This window comes from Gavialis gangeticus, unplaced genomic scaffold, assembly GCF_001723915.1.
Source record: "Gavialis gangeticus isolate Ggan-Ray unplaced genomic scaffold, GavGan_comp1, whole genome shotgun sequence".
NCBI classification, from domain to species: Eukaryota; Metazoa; Chordata; order Crocodylia; family Gavialidae; genus Gavialis; species Gavialis gangeticus.
This window is the reverse complement of record NW_017728998.1, coordinates 26212701-26223187: the sequence shown is the minus strand read 5'-3', so window position 1 is coordinate 26223187 and position 10487 is coordinate 26212701.

Here is a 10487-nt window from a genome sequence, read left to right as displayed (position 1 = left end):
ACCACAGAGTCTTGTGTATTCAGTGACCTGCATTTCAGAGTGGTTGGGGGCAGGGGCTTTAGCTCAAGCTCATTTAACAAGCTTTAGTTAAAGTGCCCCCCTGCCATTTTCAAATGGGGGATGCTGAATACACAAGATGCGGCAGAATACTGAAACATTCTCATTAGAACGCTCCAGCAGACTCGATTAATCTATCTGATTAGAACACATATAGGCCCCGCTATGTGCCTAAATCCTTCTGTGTATCTGAGCCTTAGTTTTTGCTTTAACAACCCAGTTCTGATACTGCAATGTTACAAATGCCCTTCTCAACAGACTCTTTCAGGAGTCTGTAAATGCAGAGACTGGAGATGATGACCCAAGAGATGATGACCCTTTCAGTCCCATTCATAAGAGCCCTGTGCTGCAGCTCGTATTTTCCCATATCAGCACAGATTCCGACACAAATCTGTGGAGAAACTGTTGGATGGAGTGTGGAAATGCCTGGTCGACTTAGTGTTGCACGTACACATTTGTTGTTATGCTGGAACATATGATTTGGCTGATGTCAATCAAAGACTTGGTAAAAGCTGCTGGGGATGATGATTACCTTTCATTCAAGTTCAAAAGAGAAAAATGTCTCTTTGTTGTGATAGCTGGAAAGAACCAAAGTCACCTCCAAAGGCAACGGGTTTCATAGCAAGGCCTGGTCAAATGCTAAGCTGTATGGTCTGATTGGATTTGCTAAGGAATTATTACAAATTTTTGCTAGACAAATGGATGGGAGCAGACTAAATGACTTTGAGAACCTCAGAGGGCATTTAGTGAGTTTTAATGTGCAGACACTTGCATTTTAAGTGTCCTTAGTCTGGTCTAAGTGTAACATGTAACTTCTAGGGATGTGTAAAATGGGCCGTATTCAATTGAGATTTGGATTTGGGCCAAATCAGGGACAGTGATTCGATTCTTGATTCAGATCACTGTCCTGATTTGATTCAGCCGAATCTGAATCTGAAGATTTGATGTTGATTCAGAGAATCAGTGATTTGGCCATAGAGACAGCTTCAAACGTTTTTTCTACATACCTGGAGGTACCAGGCGGAGCTCATGAATGCTGCCGGCGGGGGCGGTCCGCCACATGCTTCCTGGAGGACCCAGAAGTGGACTGGAAGTGCTTCTGGTCCATTTCTGGATCCGCTACCAAGCACTCTGGGGACTCCCCCGCCCCTCACTCCCACAGGATGCTCCATCCACCCCACTGTCTTAGCATTCACAAGCCACCCGGTACCTTGAGGTATTTAGAAAAAACATTTAAAGCTGTCTCTATGTCCGAATCATTCAATCTTTCCAAATCTCGCCAAATTTATTTGGAGGGTTCCGATTTGATTTGGAGAAATTAAAGGGTGTCCTGATTCAGTTCGGATTTGGAGATTCAGCCGCTGAATTGGGCCAAATCTCTGCCGAATCGAGTCACTGACTGAAGCTTTGTACAGCCCTAGTAACTTCACCCTCCAACGTAAGAAAAATAATGCCATGACTGCACACAGTTCCCCATATTCATGCTTCTTCAAATGACCTTGCTGTCTGGATTGGTTTTATGAAATCATAGCATCTCTGTTGACATTTTTCTTCTCAATTTATCTCATATATTAAAGAATTTGCTTAAAATGAAGAGGTTATTAGTAGGGGTGTGTGAAACGGGCAGTATTTGGTTCATTTTCAGCCCAAATCGGGGACAGTGATTTGATTCGTTGATTTGGATCACTGTCCCAATCTGATTCAGCTGAATCTGAATCTGAGGATTCAATGCTGATTCAGAGAATCAGTGATTTGCCCCTAGACACAGCTTTAAATGTTTTTTTTTACATACCTTGAGCATGGCTTATGAACACTGCGATGCTGGGGTGCACAGATTGTCCCATAGGCGTGCGTGGGGGGGGGGGGGCCCCATGGGATTTGGGGGGTTCCAATTTGATTTAGAGAGATTAAAGGGTCTCCTGATTCAATCTGGATTCAGAGATTTGGCCACCAAATTGGGCCAAATCTCTGCCAAATCAAATCAGCGACCAAAGCTTCACACAGCCCTAGTTATTAGTAACTCATGAGTAACTGGAAACTAAATAATTTATTCAATCCTGTTATGATTCTAATTTTCTAGAAAAAGAGGTAAACAATTATTGAAATATTTCTGAAAAAAATCTTCCAACCCTATCAGAAAAAACATAAAGTAATGCTAATTCCAACATTATACTTGAGTAAATTCTCTATGTAATATTGGGCTTTTTCATGTTCATATCCTTTAATGGTAATATCAAATACTATTGCAAAGATATAAAGTATGAAAATATGTAACGAACTGTCTGGGACATGTTACTTACCTTAGGCAGGGCATCTTTTGAAGGTTCAGCTTGTTACAGGAATAAAAATATTAAAGATGGTTGTCAAAAGATAACATCTTCAAATCCCAGTTTGAATCTTTCCTTGCTTTGAGTCTTCAGTGAATTATCGGTGTTGAACCAACAGCTTGCTAAAGGAATTATTTATAAGGGAGGGGGATCTTAATAAGCTTTACCTATAGAACTTGTAATTGAAAATTATTCAGCAGTATCTGCTTCTTTATAACCACAAATCGACATGGGTGGGCCTTGCATACCTGATATACAATGCAAGAAATTGGAAAGAGGAATCTATGTGGTCAAACAGGAAATAATCATATGAACCAGAATTCTTAAAAACTTGAAACTAGCTCAACAGAAATTGTGCTATGTTCTGATTTGACCAGGGAATTAACAGCTGACCATTTCCTGAAGTGATCTAACACAGCCTGAGTCTTGTAATCATTCACGGTTTACAACCATTGTACTACATGTTTGAAGTGCTGTATTTCAGGTGTGGATTTTTTGTTTTAATTAAGAAAAGAAAGGGGAAAGGGTCTTGTGTGTACAGGCATTTATAATGTGGAAATGTGGGTTCTACGTCAAATGACTCGTATTTCTTGTTCAGGTCATTCTTCATACCTCATTGGGGAAAACAATCTCCCTTCTTCCTATCATGTATCTGTCTTGTCTATTTAGAATACAAACTCTTTAGAGCAATCAGAATCTCTTACTATCTCATTGTACAGAGCTTGGCACAATTGGACCCCTGCCTGTGGTAATGCCCTTGCAGTGGTTTCATAGTACAAGTAGAATAAGCAAGGGAATTTAACCCTGAATACTAATATACATTGTGTTGTATAGTGTGGATGATTTTATATTGATTTTGTCTCGATAAAGCTGAAATCATCTTCCAAAGAAACTCAATTGGGTCATGGTTTCTCTGTATCTTGGGAAACAGCACAGTACAAAATAACTATGGCTAAGTACAGACATTCAAAAAGCTCCTGGTGAAAGCACTCTATTGCACTTTACTTACAGCTCTGTAAGTTAGAGCATGAGCAAACTGAACAGACATTCACTGTTCAGTGGTGGCGCTCGCAGCCTGCCTGCACTGGCTGCTGGTGGTGTTCCCGCATGCCTCCTAGGAGGCTGCCTAAGTGGCCCCTCTCCCCAGCCCTGTCCCCACCCTCCATCAGCTGGCTACTGTCAGAAGCAGTGAGGGAGGTAGGGGGAAACCTCAAACCCCTCTTTCTGCAGCCCCCTGCCCAGGCTGGGCTGTAGGCCTGGCAGGGGCAGCTGCCCCCCTCCCCTGGCTAAGCTATGGCACACTGTGGGACCAGGGCAGCTATGGGGACAGAACCCCCCCCCCTTCCCTTCCCCCACTCCCCAACCCACGAGAATGAGTATGGGGCTGGGATCAGAGGCTGTCACTGACTTGGGGCAGGGCTGGAGCAGAGCAAATGAGCTCTGCCCAAGGCTAGAGTGTAGCACTGTACAGTGCTGCCTGGGAAGGCAGTAATAACAGTATACATTAATCCTTGATGGGATCTGACAGAAAAGTTTGATAAAACATTCTAACAGAAAGTGCTTTAGGTTCATAAACATCCATCAAGGGTTAACTTAGAATGCAATCCATCTGTTTTAAGGCATTCTAAGAACGAATGTCTGTTCAGTTACAGCTTTAGAGCGCTTTCTGCCCGCTTAACATGAGATATGTGTGACATCTGTACCTAGTTTATTACAGTAACTTGAAATCTCACTGAATTGTGTTTGAATGGTATACACACAGATTTCAAATACAACGCTACTTTATAACATCAGAGCAAAGTAATGCATATTTATCACAAACAAAGCAATTATATATTTGGTTGTTTTATTCCAAAATTAACTTGAGACATTAATTTAACATGAAAAGTGTGATTTAATGAAGTCTGCAGAGAATTACTATCTGCCATTTGAAAGAGTTATCTAAAATGCCATTTTATTATGCAAATCTTATGTAAAATAAATTGCATTTAAGCAGTGGTTCAAAAAGTAGCTTATCATAACCTGATGTTTACAAAGAAATTATATAAAAGATCTGGGGATCACTGATCTACTTTAAAGATGGGGAAAATTAAACAGCAATGGTCTTTCAATCCAAAGTAGCTAATTTGACATGCAGATAATTATCTTATTGCTTTGAAATGTGATTTACTCTGATTAGCCAAGAAAAAATCTAAAAAGAATAATGAAAACAAAATACAAGTGTGAAAATGTGAATGAAACCTGTCACTTACGTGATTCATGCAACATTGTGGAGCTGTTTTTTCAACAGGTCTAAAATCCTCGCACAAAAGTACGCATCCAGATGCATACTTGATTTATGGCCTCCACTGTACATAAAGCAGAGGCTACTATCTGCAGCCATATGTAATGCTAGGCTAACACGGTGTGGTCACTCCAAAATGTCTGTTAGTGTTAAATTGCTTATTATTTCATGTTTTCATATAAACACTATTTCTCTAATTAGTCATGTAATTGGACATGCCCGTGAGCTTTGCAGATTTTGCAAAGGAAGCCCCTGAAATAACCATGTCACTATTTTTCTGTTAGTGAAGAGATGCAACTCAGACCAAAAAATAAAAAAGATCCAGAGTCTGGTTTCTTTTTCCTCATAGTCAGTACTGGGGGTAGCACAAAATAAAGAGAAAACAATGTTACCTTGATCCTATTTAGAGATGACCTTAGGTCTTGAAGCATAATGATCAATGCTCCTAGTAATAGCTAACGTAATGACACATGTCATTCTTATTCAGTATATGGCTGTCTGTTAATTAAGCTGACGAAGCTATTTGTCTTGCTTAGCATTTTCTGGCTGTGGGTTCCATAAGTAATTTTTATATAGTGTGGTTTTTGTAGTATTTTCTTCTATTTTTTAAATTGGTCCGTTTATACTAAGAACCATCCTCTTCAGATGTATTACCAGATACAGTAGATTATATGCAATGAAAGAAAAAAGAATTGGGTTATGTAGTTCCATTCATACCAAAAGTGTCCCAAAGAACTGGTCACCAAGGGCAAGAAAAGCAGCAAATATCTGTGATTACACAGAATTAAATGATTTTCTATTTCATCATGCAGTCTTATAACCTTATTTTATTGAATAGAATAAATATTTAAAATTATGGTTTTATAGTCTGGTAAATTATAAGGGCTTTATACTTTCCTCCAAATCATCTGACAACAGTAGATGTGTAAGACAGAGTGCTGGACAATAAATAGCTTATTAATCTCTTGTGTTATGGTCATTTCCATGTCCCTGTCAGATTTGGTTTTTGACATGTAACAGTTCCCTCTGTTACACGATTTGTCTATTATCTCCAAATAGCATGTTGGTCTGGTTGGATAATTGCTTTCTTTTAAAACCATTATTTTATCAGATTTAAAAAAATAGCATTGGGTTACTGCTTGTTATTCATGTTGCATCCACATACATAATTTATTGTTTGATGTGTTTGCACATAATAATGTGGAACATGGCTTCTGGGCTCTGTCTGGCTTGTAGAAGGTGATTCCATTATGAAGAGAAAAAATGAACTGAAATGTATAAATAATATGTACCTTTGTGATGGACAGAGCTTGTCAGAAGATGGAATTTCTGTTTTGCGTGAAATGTGAAATAAATAATTATTTGTTCTGTTTCAGAATAAGTGAAATATTCAGAACTTCTTGTAGGAGGAAATTTGTGAACACATGGCACATTGATACTCCTGGAATATTTCATTTTAAAAGTCTAAAATGAACCTAAACTCTAGGGCTTCCAGCTCAGTCAAGGCTTCCACGGTTTCTAAGTTCCTCTCTCAATGGCATCTTGCTACATATGATAGGGACTAGGAACCCAAACCCATGAGTGCCATGACTAAGCTGAGAGTTTCAGAGTTTGTGAGCTAGTTTTTCCAGACTTCTCAGCTCTGTGGCTGGGAGTCTGGAAGTTACCCTGAGAGCCTCAGCAGTGCCTGCCGTGCAGCCTGAGTGAGGGCAGGCAGTCCTGGTGTTCCTAGAGCTAGGGCAGTCCGTATGACTGAGCTGTGCTATAGCTACAAATCCTAGTAACCTCCTCAGCATCCCATCAGGGGAGCTGGCACAAAGTTAAGAAGGTAACTGGACACTGGTTAAAATCAATATCTTTCTGTAAAATATTTTGGCTTTGACAAGTGAGTATCTTCTGTTTTTATGGGAACCTGTTTCAATGGGAAAATTCCAGTCACCTAAAGATGGCTTTTTACTCCAAACAATTTCCTGAGATGCAGTGTCTTTCAAAGCCTTCTCCCCACTCCAAAATACAGCATCATCATTGTACCTAGGGCTTTGTACAAATTTCACAATTGGACCCTAAGGAAACAGTATGGTGCAATGGTTAGGAAAGGCTGGGAGGTGGAGGAGAAGGCTATAACAGAAGGAAGCACAGTAAATGTACCAAAACGGTGTATGTCTTTTTAGCTGAGGATAAAGTTCTTTCATTGTATGTTTCAGATGAAGTAAAAGAAATGGAGAAAGTAATAGGAGGGAGTGATGTGAACAGCACAAGAATATGACAGTGGTATTGTGGGAAAGACTTGAGAATCAACAAGATAATAGTAAATAACTAGGTTAGCCTCATCCCCAGAGCCAGTGCTGTAATGCAAAGATAGGTAGAGCAGGGCAAGGTTTGTTGAAAATGGAAATATTTATGTTAGTGCTGCCATCTGGTGTGTCATATATTTAACCCCATATCCCTCCGGTCATCTCTTCTCATTGCCCAGGAAAGCATTAAACCTTCCAGGGTACTTTTGAAATGAGCAAGTAGGAAAAAAATATCTGCCTGGGTCAGTATTCCTTCTCTCGGTGGAATAGGTTCTGTCATTTAAGTCCATGTGAGCCATCACTAGTCCATAAGACTACTGAGTTTTCGAAACCTTTCCTGTGACCGATGCTATAGAATACCATAAGTATGAAAGGCAGCAAAATAAACCAGATCCCCTTCTCGTCTAGTGCATATGTATTATTGTATCCAGCAATGCATATAGTTTAGTTGTTTCTGCATGGTAAAGCCTCTGGTAAGTGCAGACAGATTATTTAGTTTTACCCTGTGCAACTAATTTTACACTGCTCTTTGATGCAGTAGAGCCATATTAAATTGAGAGATCTCTATCAAAATCTTACCAGTATATCTGACTCAGATGTGTACTGTACACATGTTCTGTTGAAAGCAATTGAATTAATCACATGTGGTTATCTTATTTTGAGTGAATCCAAGTAGGAGTACATCTAGTATCATATTTTTACTAGTAGAATGTAGTATTATAGAAGGTAAATTAGCTTGCAATAGCAGGGAATGAAATGGTCAGGGAAATGGATAAATACATAAGCACTTTATTTAAATGTAGGGAAAGATCAAGATGAGATACCACCTACTTCAGATAGAATGAGGGCTGTCTATATTTTGCTGGGAACTTCTCCAGGTGCAGGATTGGGAAGACCTGGCCAATTCAGCAGCACGCTTGGCAAACCCTGAGGGGTAACGTGGGGTTGGGGGGACACACATAGTTCTAAGAGCAGGAGCAGAAGGAAAGCACAAGGGTCTTACCCATGCTAGGAACCCCAAAACAGTCCCTGGCTATGCTGCTGTTTCCATCGTGTGCTCTGTCCACCCTGGCTCTAGCTCTGAAAGCAGTAACATCAGCACGGTGTCCAGGCGCTGACTGCTGCTGTGGCAAGAGCAACACAGTGGGGCCACTCTTGATGCTGGAGCATGGACATCATGGGGTGGGGGACAATTTTGGTTCCCCTCCTAAGTTGGTGCCCAGGGTTGGTGTTCTGCTCACCCACCCCTAGTTACGCTACTGACCACCAGCTCTTGGGCTTGTTGTTCTGTGTTGCACCGCTTAGATGTAGGGCACAGAATCTCACCCTGAGTATATATACTATACCTGAGTAACCATGTGACTTTATTATAACCTTTATCTCTTTTTTTCTTCCTATTTCTCAGCTGTTATTTTAAACTGTTGTCTCACCTCGGCCTTGATCCTGCCCGTGGGCTGACATAGTGCCTCAGTGATGTCAGCACAGGTACCCAGGACCTCTTAAAAGATGTCACTGCAGGAGCAGGGCTACAGACAGCAAATTCTTTGGGGGCAGGAACTGTCTTGTCTTATTAGTATTTTAAGCTCTGAGCACAAGCTAGCACCTGAAGATAATCACTGATACCTTTCTGGATTTTAGCATGCAAATTTTATAGTTCCTGAAAACTAACAAGCCAGATCCTATTATTTGAATCCAGTTCTCACTCATGGTTTAATTTTTACATTTATTTTAAATATTTCTCTGAGAGCTGGTTAAGGGTTTGCAATGTATTGTGGTGTAAGCAATACTCAATAGTGACAATGCTAAGTATTTTGATTAAATTAATACTAAAAGAACAATGCATTACCTTGTTACTCCACATAGAATCATAGAAAATTAGGGGTAGAAGGGACGTCAGGAGGTCATCTGGTCCAAACCCCTGCTCAATGCACGACCATCCCAAACTAGAGCATCCCAGCCAAAGCTGTCTAGCTGAGTCTTAAAAAACTCCGGGGAGGAAGAGTCCACTACCTCTCTGGGTAATCTGTTCTGTGTCATATATATGAACAAGCAATGTGCCTTTCAAGTATAATTGTTTAATTTCCATGTCATCTGTTTAGGAAATAGTGAAGTCTAGGGGGGCAAATGCTTAACCTATTTTAGGACTGCAATCAGTAGACTTAATATTTGCAAAAATGTGCAATTAGTCATAATTGCCTTTAGATTTCCTTCTAATGTTAATCATGGTGAATTATTTTGGTATTTTAAAAATTCAATTGTCAGTTAACTGTTATGAGGAATTATACAGTGTTGTTAGCCATCAGTCTGTCATTATGCCTTTCTTCAAGTACTATGTTTATTAAATGTATAATAATTTGCTTTTATTGTAATCTATCTAAATGTCAACATGAGTTTCAAAAAATAATTTAAGATTTGGATTTATAATTAGAGGTTATTTTATTAGGATTTTTTATAATATAATGTCACTATACACAGATAATTATTTTATCTAATGTAAATTTCAGTTAATAGTTTACTTGCAAGACCCAGATAACTATATATTTCCATAATTAGAGAAATAATAATAACTATATATGGAAAATATAAGTAAATAAATCATTACTCTTAATTAGATGGGTAATATTTTAATGACTTAGAAAAAATAAGGTAAAGCAAGGGTTCAGTCAAGGGAACCTCATGAGTTTAGACAGGTGGAGAATTCTGGATATTGACCTTGCTTCACCAGTTTCAATATAATAATAGCCATGTGTGCCCATGGGAAACTTGTGTTCGGTATTGTAATTAGGTGCAGGGAGGGGTGCCACCGAGCACCTTCTTAAGTGTGGGGGGCACAATAATAGCTGCAGTTCCTGCCCCATGCACTGCTGCTGCCTGAAGTGCAGAACTTTTCCGTTTTTCTTTTTAGATCATTTGATCATCATTTTCCGAAGAGGGTGGAAACTGGATGAATCTTCTGAGCTGGGGCTTCCTACTTCAGATTGTCAGTGGGTGCAGGATAGAATCAAAGTCTCTTGTGGCAGAATACTTGCAGTGCCTACCACTTCAAGGGCTGAGTTGTGCAGCCAGCAGGTGCTTGATTGTGGCAGCCATTTTAAAACACTGGCTGCCTATATAAATACAGCAGTTTGCTGCTGTCAGTGAAGGCAGAAACATCACCTAGCTGAGTTGCAGCAGGAACAACCAGGAGGTAAGGGCAAGAGCTTATGAGGATGGCTACGAGGCTCTTGGTTCTGGGCATGACCTAAAACTGCACCCTGTTGGGGATCAGTGGCCTGGTAGGGCTCCTGGTAATGCAGGAGTCCTCAGGAGATGCCAGGCCAGTTACCACCCCAGTGAAAGGTGAGTCAGGATGCCTTAACCCCTAGCCTCCACAACACTGTCTGTACAAGAGGACCTGGCACAGCTACCACCACCTGAACCCAAAGAGGGTGTAAGACCCAGGCAGGGCCAGGCACAGCTGTGACCACCTGAGCCTCCACAGGGGAGGTAAACCTTGGAGCCCCAAAGGAGGGGGTAGATGTGTAA